The sequence below is a fragment of the Alosa alosa genome, chromosome 12 (genome assembly GCF_017589495.1).
Source record: "Alosa alosa isolate M-15738 ecotype Scorff River chromosome 12, AALO_Geno_1.1, whole genome shotgun sequence".
Classification (NCBI taxonomy): Eukaryota; Metazoa; Chordata; class Actinopteri; order Clupeiformes; family Clupeidae; genus Alosa; species Alosa alosa.
In genome coordinates this window covers 26951024-26963219 of record NC_063200.1, presented here as the reverse complement: position 1 = coordinate 26963219, position 12196 = coordinate 26951024, and the positions used below count along the sequence as shown (strand labels likewise).

Here is a 12196-nt window from a genome sequence, read left to right as displayed (position 1 = left end):
TATCGGAAGCTTTTTTCTCCCTTTTACGTATGTGTCACTTAATATTAATTTCTGTACAAAACCAAGACGGGAGATTCTTTAGAAAACGCAAAGCACCCACCCCATAAATGTAGCCTAGGCCTATCTAAATTATCGTTATACAAAAAAATGACCTAGTACGTGACTCAAGAGCTGTAGGCCTAAACAGTGCTTTTGAGACTGCGTGTAGCCTACAAAAGCGCATGGAGATTTTAATTTTGCAACGAGAAACTGTAACACAGCTAGTCTAAGTCTAACATTAACTTGTTTTAGGTTTCTCCCCAACGTTTTCTCTGGTAGTTCTTCACTGATCTGAGATAATGAGCGAACTACCTTAAGTAGCTTTTCTAACATCTTTCCAGTGTAATGGTGGGCATGTTAAGTTAACCGTAGCATTACCTACACAGTAACCCTATGGTAATGCGATGCGAGTGATCATAATAACATATAAAACGTGATATAGTCCTTGATAAATAACCAGGCTATGAACTCATAAACAACAGCATTTTGTCACTGTTTGTCATTCACCGTGCTGTGAATACAGCATTAAGATGCTAGGCTAAAGACTAAAGAGCTTGAGATTCAGACAACCTGCATGGTTGTGCTCATCCTGTCAGAAAATAGCAATTTGATCAGTGATCATGCATCATCAGCGCAAGCTTGGTTTGAAACTGGTTTCTGGGGATGGGGTTTACACGATCCTTCACTGGGCTAGTGCCTGTGTTAATATGACCGTGCTGATGCTAACAGCTGCAGCTCCCTCAAATCTATATAGGTTCTCATTTTATATTAGGCTAGCTTTTGCCAATGAAAATGAATGCAACATAAAAAAAAAACAGTAGGCTACTGCTAACTGAAAAAACGTTTACGTTACTGTAAGGAACAGGGCTCTCAAGTTTTGAAGTTTGCAAGGAGTGAGACTTTTTTTCTCTGTGCACAGTGCCACGCCCCCCCTGATAGAAATACATGAAAGTCCTACATCTGCTTGAACTACTCGTGGCGCCACGCCCCCTCCCCCCTGATCAACAGACACACCCTCCCCATGTCCCATCGACCCAGCTTCATGAGAGAGCACAAATTCCATTATTTCAAACACACTATTTTATTTATTCTAGAACCCTATAGTAAATAATAATAAATAATAATAACATAAATTATAATAATAATTTTACCCAAATGGGCCCTTTGAACAGCAGTGGCTCATTCTGCTCTAAACAAACAGAAAACAACCAAATGAGAAAAAGCACATGTAGCCCCAAAATGGTCTCTTGAACAGTGGTGGTTCTGTCCGTGTGTGTGTGTGTGTGTGTGTGTGTGTGTGTGTGTTGTGTTTATGAGTGATGTTGTGTGTTGTAAGTGTTTGTGGCAGATTTTGATGCCTTGATGACTGAACCACAGTGCTTTAAATGGGAGCCCCCAGTATCAATGTCAGCCATTTTCACAGTCATGAGGCCATCCTTAAAAATATTCTTGTTTTCAGTAACAGCCAAAAAAATAAAAAAAATGGGTCGGTAGGTAGGTCAATATTTTTTTTTCAAGATTCAAAGTAAAAAAAAAAGTACAGTTTTGGTCATGGTGATTACGTAGGTATGAATTTAAACAAATGTGCATATTGTGGCGTAACTGACTGGGTCCTCAACCCGTGCCTTCAGGCATCATCACTGCAAACCTCAATCTGATGCAGGTTATGTAGAACAGCCTTTCTCAAACTTCTTTGACCTGAGGCCCAGTCATGGCAGACTTTGGGGTCATAGGGCTCATCTACACACTCCCTCCAAATCGAATTGTCATTATCATTATCACAATCATTATTATGCCTATATTGTTATACATGCACTTTCACTTAAATGTTTTGTGACATGCACATCAGAGGACTGCTTTACTAATGTAAGATATAATTAGTTTCATTGCTTTTGCATGGTTGCATGATGCTTGCATAAGAAAAGAAATACTTCTCAAAACAGCAACAATTATATGGGTGCTATTGTTTTGGGATGTTTCCCTCATGCAACCATCATACATTGGTAGGAAAAGGAGAAAAAATTTAATAAAAAAAGTTTAATTTGAATGCCTGAATGTAAGGATTCAGGAAACACAATACCAGCTTTTTTGGCGAGCAGATGGGCGTAAATCACTGATCTGTTGATCTTTAACAGATAGAAAAAAGGCTACAATAGCTTTTGGCAACGTTATATTCAAATTTGACTATACAATACTCAGTGCTATACAGTGTATTATACAGTCTCTGCTCTGTTTCTATGGAAGTTCCAAAAATCAACATTGTTCTATTTAAGTGTCGTTAAACAATTAAATAGCATTCAACAGGTTGAAGCGGAGCTTTGATACCAACGTTATCGATTAGTTTCAGTTTCTCTCCCGCAGACGCCTGCATTGAATGAACGCTCATACCACCACTTTATTATATGGCTCCATGTTTAATGACATCGATAGCAGAAACGTTTGTTTTCTTTTTTTGTCGGTCCGCGGTATCTTGATCAACTGCGCAGCAAATTATCAGCCGAAGCACCGGGCCTAATTTCACTCCACGACTCCGCGGACCAGCAGTCTCCACGTTACGGACCCACATCAAAATCTCAACAATCTCAACATCAACTATTTCCTGATTGGTTGAGAAATCCTATTTTCTGATTGGCCCATAGGTTAGTAACTGAACAGCAGCTCTCTGAGCTGAATGAGCGCATAGACAGCAACGTTGTGACACGTTTGTAAAATATAGGCCTAGCCCTTATAAATTTCTGTGTGGGTAAGTTAATAATTTCTCGGAGTGAGAAATGCCATGTGTGGCGTGTGATCGTGTGAAGTCATTGAAATGTGTGTGTCTCACGCTCAATGCGTGAGACTTAGGTCTGGTAAGGAAATTATTATCATTATGACCGCCGCTAGCGAAGCTAGCGACATTTAGTGACTGTACACTCATTGGCCTGTAGATGGCGGTGCACACATATATACATGCACACACACACAGGCACCCACATACTATCGGTATTAGAACGGCCGATACATAATTACAAATTCAGTAGGATTAAAAGAAAGCCAAAATATATATTCATCATCATCATCATGGCTGCATTTCCAGTATTGGCGATAAGTAGTCGTTTGTCCACTAGATGGCGCATCGTTGCAGTGAGACGTAATTTTGTTGGAAGTTAAACGTGGGTTGGAATAACAATGGACGCTTCTTACAAGGCATGGGCGTAGATTTAGGGTGGGACGCTGAGGACTAGTCCTAATCAAAATTTTAAAATTCTTTAAAAATTGTCCCCACCAATTGACCCCACCCGATCATTCCGACAGCCAGCACGACAATACAAGAAACGTCAGGGTTATCTGACATGCAGGCTACACGCATGGAGAATGCCAATGCACAGGCTACTTTGCAGTGGCAGTCAAGCGAGCAGGTGCGTCAACGACAACGGTAAGTTACCTGGGCTGTCTGCCAATACATACCCCATAAAAGGCCAAAGTAAAACATTTTGATATTGACTTTGACTGACAGAGCTTTCAATTCGGCAGCCGTGGCCTACTGGTTAGCGCTTCGGACTTGTAACCGGAGGGTTGCTGATTCGAACCCGCCCCTCATTGCTACCCGAAGCTGCTGTTGTTGCAGGCAGCTCACTGCTCACGGGATTAGTGTGTGCTTCACCTCACTGTGTGCTGAGTGTTTCACTAATTCACGGATTGGGATAAATGCAGAGATTATATTTTCTTAAATGCAGAGATTAAAATATACTTATACTTACAATTAACCACATTATAATCAATAGGCCAAAATCATAATTGTGTATCTGTGCCGAATTTCGTAATTCAAGTCCAGTGTAGAACTGAATAAGAAAATCATAAGGCTGTATATCTTGAACTTCCAGTATGTGAGAAACTTGACTTGCCTTAATATCTCCAACCTCAAGTATGCAGCTAATAAGGAAATATAATTGTTATTTAATTAAACAAGGTGAACTTCTCCCCACTGTGCAATGCAGAAAAGGATGCTATAAGGAAGGGAATTCAAACACACTCAACACCTTACCATCTATTGATGTCATTGTGGTTCATTGAGATATCTGCCATTTTTTCTGTTAATTGGCTTGGATACAAAAGGACATTGTTGCCTTTGTCGGTGTCCTTATGTGAACTTGCACAGGTAACCTTGCTCATCTTTACTTGCGTACGACTTCACACCAGTGCTTCAGGGCAGCCGTGGCCTACTGGTTAGCGCTTCGGACTTGTGACCGGAGGGTTGCGGGTTCAAACCCCGATCAGTAGGCACGGCTGAAGTGCCCTTGAGCAAGGCACCTAACCCCTCACTGCTCCCTGAGCGCAGCTGTTGTTGCAGGCAGCTCACTGCGCCGTGATTAGTGGGTACCTCACTGTGTGTTCACTAGTGTGCTGTGTGTTTCACTAATTCACAGATTGGGATAAATGCAGAGACCAAATTTCCCTCACGGGATCAAAAGAGTATTTATACTTATACTTCAGACCAGAGCTGATGCTTCAGCAAAAGGCTGTCACTGAAAAGCTGTGAATGTCGTTGAACACAGCTGTTCTCACATTAGCTGATTAGATAAACATTAACCATTGTTGCCTAATTACCAATTATTCATCAAGTAGTATCTACTTTTTTTTTTTTGTTTTTCACATAGTATTTTGCAGTATTTTTAAAATACAAAAATACACACCAATAAAGTATTTTGATACAAAATACAGAGCCATTTCCTTCAACCCAATAAAATAAAAATTACAAAATACTATGTTTCAGAAATCTTGACATGTCTAAGTTTTGGGTTGCAATATACAGGTAGTGGGCTCTGTTAATTTTAATGAGTAGGCCTAAGCCTAAGTTACAGCATTTCTATCACAATTGACCAGACTTTGACCTTTGGTCTGCTTTTAACAAAATTCTGGCTATGATTGTTCCTTGTATTGCATCATGAGCCATCACTGTGGCTATTGCATTCTACTGTTGTTAGCCTTCAGCCTAGCTCAGTCATTATGTTATACCACATCACCCTCCATTAGAAGTGCAATGAGCTGCATTGAGCATAATAAACTGCATTTAGAATTCCAAATTCATATTTCTAGATATTTTGGTGAAAGTAACTCAAAAGTAATACAATAGTAGTGTAATGCCTTACAATTCAGATACATATTATAATGTAACAAATTACTTTGAAAGTACAGTAATGAGTAATACATAATACGATTTTGAAGTAACTTGCCCAACACTGATGACAACCATCACTTTCTATGTATGTCTGTGTTTGTGTTTGTGTTTGTGTGTGTGTGTGTGTGTGTGTGTGTGGAGGGTCAATCAAATTCTATGATTGCCACTGATGTGAATGATCTCACAAATCACACAAACCAAATCAAGTTTTAAAAAATCGCAAAAGTATCGAAACTGAGATTCTTCACTTAGTATTGGTATTGAAACACTAATGTTGGTATTGTGACAACAGGAGTTGGGGATGTATCCCCACCAAAGCTGAGACCAAACCTACGCCCTTTCTACAAGGACTATAGTTTACCGCAGAGAACGTCTAATAAGGATAGGATGATGTTCACATGAAATGTAATTCCCATTTCTTCTTGAAGCCGAAATAAATCTGAGGATGTTTATCGGACATGCTTGGTTTTTACTGCAGGTACGTTAATCTTATAATATCAATAAGGACCTAGGTAATGTTACCGTTAGCGTTGGTTGAGTGATGGAGGCCAATTTGATTGATTGCATTTGTAGAAAACTATAAATGCGGTTATACCAAGCAAATTGATAGCAGCACTGTAATTGTATCTGTCGACTGTCATTTGTTGCATGTGCTACAAAAATCATTCTGTGCAATGGAAGATTTACCAACGTTACACCGGTCTGATACAGTTTTGCCTATACATGCGTGAGACTGAGACACCTGTTTATTTTGTTTTAAGTGCATGCAGGGTGTGAGAGGGGAATCGATGTGCTTTGATTCCAGCTTGGTAGTTGTAGTCTGTGAAATTAAAAACACGTGTGTGTGAAGTATCCAAACAATGACACCTTCATTTCATTATGGCTGCTTTAGCAACACACCTTAAGCTACTGTGTAGTGGGTCCCATTTAGAAGTGGCTACTTCATTCGGCGCTTTCCTTGACTCATGGAGCTGCGTGAATTTTATTACAACTTTTAAGCCACGATATGGCAGTTTAAGTCCGCTTGATACTGTAAGGTGTAAGCCATTGGTTTCCAAAGGAGATTTTATTTGTGTCGCCAGCATAGCCTATTGACAATTTATGTTGTAAATAGGCCTACCTTATAAGCCTACCTGTAGCTTAGGGAAGCTAACAGCTTTCTATTAGGATCTAGTGTGTTAGTTACAGTTTTGTCATAACTCCCTGATGCATTTTTGCATTTAGAATAGCCAGAGCGTGAACAATATTGAGGTTGGTCTGGTGAAAGCCAGACTAGCCATGGACCTCAGTTACACAATGCAAGGGAACATGAATCAGCCTATATTTGCACGGACAATAACGGACAACAGCTCTTCAACTTTGGCCCGTTAAAATGTGTATGAACAGTCTAGCGACGCATTTCATCAAGGCCCATTTGGACATGTCAGTTATTTGCACCACTAGATGTAAAACAGCATTTCGTTTCAGACTACTGTTACTTAATTTGTGCATTAACAATAACGTTTCAGACTACTGTTACTTAATTTGTGCATTGACAATAAAGTATTACATGAACTAAAGATGACTAAAATCTTATGTAGAAGAAGAAACATTCACAAAAATCCATCCATCCAAAATGACCTTTGTTTTTGATAGCTGTTGAAAACGGCACGGAACTGACAGAGATGTTTTTGTTTATAAATAAATAAATAAATAAATAAATAAATAAATAAATAAATAAATAAATAACATTATGCTGATACCTTTTGCTTTTCCCAAATACAATGTAGCCTACAGGTGTAAGTGACCTTTCATCAATCCAGTTGCAATGGATGAACTGTGATGAACTGCCCTACTTGTGATTGTTTAGAGATGTTAAAGGTTTTATAACAATGCTACATCTTCTTTGGCTATTCTACAATCTATTCACCTTTTCAGCACCAGTAGGCTACTCTCTGTGCAGCCGCGCACACACACTCAGGCATGCCAAACAAGCATACACAAAAGTTTCAAGAGTGGGGGATGGAGTAAAATATGGAGACAAATTGAAGTGTGATTTATTTTCGCGGAACGGATGTACAGGACTGAGCGGCGGTCATATTTTGTACCGCTATGCGGTACATCTAGTTGTATAACCGTTTGTGTAAGCTGTAAGCAGAAATATTGTTGTGCTGAGATCTAAGAACAGAGAGTTCAAGTTAAATGTTGTTGTGCTGAGTTCTAAGAACAGAGAGTACAAGTTAAGTGTGCACCCAGACAGACAGGAACTGCACCCTGTCTGTGTGTGTGTGTGGGTGAGATAAGTGTATGTCACAATAAAGTCGCTATGTCTTGCTTCCTATTTTCTGTGTGCATCTGTACAATAAAAGACACAGCTTTTGGGCTGCAGAGTCAGAGACTGATGGTGTGAGGAATTCTTCCTTATATTAGCAGGCTCTCCTCTTGGTACCAGAGTTTGTGGGCAAAGCCATACTACCTGTTGTGGTTCTTGTATCTATATGTTGGGGTTAAATTCCCTGACAGTTACCAACAATGTTAACAACAAACTCAGCTTCACTGCTGCAAACAAAGTTGGCTATATGCTTCGCCATATAACGAACCAGCTAGCCTTGTGATAACAAAATCTTTACCTTTTGTTTAGTCCACTGAAAGTTATCCACATATCAAACGATTAAATACACAGTTATGGATGAATTGTTTTGGGGAAGCAGTTGCACTATATCCCACTTTTGCTGCCTTTAAGCCACTTAAATCCATAGCCTAGATAAGCATTGCGCATACGTTACAATGACGTGATGGTGAAGCTAAATGCCCAAGAAACGTCACGTCATAAAAGTTGTAGGCCTACTAAACGCAAAAACTTAATGACAGCTTGTTCGTGGTGGTGTAGTGCTGCCTAATTGAAATGGGATAGGCAAGGGTTATCTTATATTCGGCTATTACGAGTGGCACATTTATTGGGCTTATAGCCTCTTTTAATTTATTTGAGGAACTGATAAAGACTGAGCAGCAGAAAAGTCATAGTCGATACATAAATCGTTTATTATTATAATTAGGCTATTGATAGCCTACTATTACTTTACTACTATTACTGTTATTATTATTATTATTATTCGGATGAGGCAAAGGAAATCTGAGTCTGAAATGTTGGCTACAAACAGTCTATACTGCTGTAACTGCACTACTGCTATTATTAATTGTTAACTTCCGGGAACTATTTGAGGCTTCCATTAGCTGCCATTGTTGGAAAAAAATGGAACATTAGCGTCAATGGAGTTGTCGCAACTCTACCTTTATATGGCTCTGGCTCAAACCAGGTAAATAATCCAGACTTTTCAAGGGCCCTCTCTCCCCAACACTGTTGCTCTTCCCTTGGGCCCCTATAATCAGATTTGTCAGTAACATTGTGTAATGTTTTTCAGATTCTGTTTTCCAATCTCCACCTCAACTACTGGAGTGCTACAGGTGTAAAAACAATGATCCTAAAATACCCCTGGCTAGTGACACATGTCCCTGCAGTATGAGTTCCATATCAGCCCTTATGAGGGCTAGAAATGAGAGACCCCCTGTGGATGGCTTGGTAACTGCTGCACCAAACTTTGTGGACTGGACCCGAAACCCATGACAGGCGGTCAATGATAAAAATGAGTGATTTGTGGCTAGCCCTAATATTTATTCTCAGCCTTTTGGCTTTGTTTACATAGCCCCATGAGCTTACAGTTCACATATAGAATGGTTGCTTTCAGTTAAACTGGTGTGGGCCTATGATTTCTATAACGTTAAATACCACTGCTAAATATTCAGAACAACAAACTATGACGGAGCAGGCATAGAAGCAAGCATAGAAGCTGCTAACCTGGTTGGACTAAATACTTCAAATTTCGTGAGGGCGTGACATCATAATTGACTGATAAATACGGTGGTTTCACAAAGCTCACGTCAAACAGGTTTCTTCTCGTGCAGGCGGCATCTTCGACATTTGAGTTAAACAGAAACAGAATATGGGAATATTTTGATTCGTCTTTACGGTGCAACCAGACCTTCATATTACCTTCTCCCACCTGCACGACTAGACCATCTAGATTACCAGTCCTTCTGAAGACTTTGATTTGAGGAATGGACGACAGCAGCGTGCCTTTCATTAGGAGCCATATCCACCACGTCGGTTCCTGGCTGAAAACATGGCACCACTGGACATGTAAGCAGTCTGAAGTATTTCCAAATGTGGAAATGGGTCCAGACGCACAAGGAACGTTCTGTAGCCCCCATCGGCTGTGCTCGCAAAGACGGATGGTCGTGGTCGTCCTTGTCTGCTTGGTTTTGGTCATCATGGTTTTGCTGCTACTTTTGAACTACAAATGTGTAGTAGTCTGGCGCACCTGTTCCCGTAACGACGACGACGACCCCTACGTGCCTTCGATTTGAAATTCAAAGCTGAGGGACAGTCTTGAGACTTGACGAAGATAACCATTTGGGATAAGATAAATAATGTTTCCTTGTTAAAATTAGTCTTATTGCCTCTCATTTGTTCTATAAACCTTTGTAAATCTATAACAAGTTTTATTACAACCACTGTAGGCCTATTTATGTAGATATTGTCATCTTTTATTGTCATTTCATTTTGTGAGAACAATAAAGTTGTTAGATGATTAACGCGTTAAGCAATTTACCACAAGATGGAGCCATACCACCGCTCAGACAAGAAATCTGAGTGTTATTAGATGGTTCAACCAGAGAATGTCTAATAAGGGGAGAACCGCTTTCTACCGAACTCTCGGGAAACTTCCGGTTTGCAGGTTGCAGTTCCTTTTCTGGTTCCACATGAGGGCGCTCACGAATAAGTGCAGAATTAATGGAGGTCTATGGAGCTGTACCCTTCAAATCCACTTTTCTCGGGATATATTTTTTTGCCCAGAAATTTGAATGTTGCATGCGAAAGAGGGGACAGAGAAAATACACACCGCTGAGTATTATATTTTTTGTCACTTATTTGTTCTAAAAAAGCCTTTCAAATTCGTCAATGACGTCATTCATTAGCAGAAAGCTAGTGTGTTGTGGGCAACAATGACCCTGTAAGATATCGAAAGGACGTAAGTACTCGTTCATTCAACTTTTGACCTATAATCCATAGTGAGTTTGCAGAAACCACAATCAAATCTTCGATTTTTCAACGACAACCAGGTGAAAGAGACAAATTTAGCCGTCTAGCTCCATAGACGCCCATTGTTTTTGTACTTTTTCGTGATCGCCCCTAGCGGAACTGCAACAAATTGCAGGTACAATGGAGTTAATAGGGAGTGGCTTACATGTTAACTGGCTTACATGTTTGCCTCTGGAGTTAACGTAACCGCCCCCTTCTCTTGCAGGTGTGTTCAGCTGATGATTTAGCCTTCGATACCTGGCCGCAGATTCGTCTGGTTAACTCAAGTTCAAATAGACATGTTTGTGATGCTCCACTTTGTTGTGTAATAAAGCTTTACAACACGATGTGTCGGCGTTGGAAGTATCTGTAGTAGCCTAGGCTAGGCTACATGCGCTGGACCATGAATATGCCACCAAATAAATAAAACTAAATAAACTCCACGTGGGTCTCGAACCACTACCAAATTAAACTGTTTGCATTGACCTGATATTTACCTGCGTGCGCCACTAACCAGACTAACACAACCTAGTGAAATTGGCCATACTTATTTACTAGGCCTACAAGTAAAAGAGGTCACCTAGTATGTTATTGTGTTTGTAGCAGGTTAACACAGTGGATCATGGTAACTGGCTACTGTGTTATCTTGCTACGTTGCCCAAGCTATTTAGACCTTCAAAGTATAGCCTAGGCTTAATGGTTTTTACGTTTCACTGACTGCTGGTCAGGCTGCCCGCGGCCACCTAGTCTATCTTCAGCCTAAATTGAGGAAACATTGCTTGTCTAAAAATGTATACATTTTAAAAACTGTGAATGGCGAGGATTGAACCCGTAGGCTAGACTGAAAGGAGCTTTATGAACGCATCAACCTGTTGCGCCACATATGCAACTGTCCCTTAAGAAATAAATTATTAAAATATATAAATCCAATACACCTCAAACCTATGTTAACATGTCAAAACACGAACGTAAATAGCCTAGGCCTACGTGTATCTTGATATTTGATATTACATATCTTTTGTGATATGTAAAATTTTGTGTAAAATGAAGACACATTAGACTTCTCCTCCACATTGTGCGTTTCAATGCGTGTTTCACGTTCGTTGTGATATGCATCAGGTTAATATGCAGATTATAGTTCTAGTTTTGTCATTCGAGTTCGAATCTCATAGTTTTTTATTTTATTTATTTGCTGGCGTTCATAATAAGACACTTCACGTAGAGGCGGCCACAGCCTGGCAGCAATCAGTGAAACGTTTGTAACTGAACCATGATTCACACCTTGCAGACACGTGACTTAAGTCACGTGACGGCTCCATGCTGGACGGCAAAAAGATGGGAGACGGACGGCAAATTACATTATGTCATAAAGATTATGATGAACTGAACACCATTACTATAACATCTTTGTAGTTCAATGTATTGCTGTTTGGGGTCTGATAGTCAAAGAAGATGCCAGTGGTGTTGTTAGATGAAATGGGTCATGATCGCAAAGGTAAAGTTATTAAAACTGGTGGTAACAGCAAGGGGAGATAACGTTAGAGATTGTAGTACTCTGCAGAGAGTAGTGCGCTCAGCTGAACGTACTATAAGAACTCAACTCCCTGCTCTACAAGATATCTATTCAGAAGAGTACTCCTAGAGCCCAAAAGATTCTGAAGGACTCTTCTCATCCTAACAATGGATTATTCCTACCGCTGAAATCAAGAAGGCGCCTATGTAGTCCACAAAGCCAGAACTGAGAGACTCAGGAGAAGTTTTTATCCCCAGGCCATCCGAACTCTGAACTCACACTATACTGACTTTGCACACATTCACTCCTCAGCACTCTCAAATATTTCCCAACTCTGAACTCACACTATACTGACTTTGCACTCATT

At 40.1% G+C, this 12196-nt stretch overlaps 1 long non-coding RNA gene across 1 annotated transcript; it reads left to right on the top strand.

The window, feature by feature from the left end:
• Positions 1 to 8582: 8582 nt before the first annotated feature.
• Positions 8583 to 10663, top strand: LOC125304844. Its single transcript, XR_007195285.1, has 2 exons — positions 8583 to 9374; positions 10543 to 10663. It is a non-coding gene; the product is annotated as an uncharacterized LOC125304844 (long non-coding RNA).
• The last annotated feature ends 1533 nt before the right edge of the window (positions 10664 to 12196 follow it).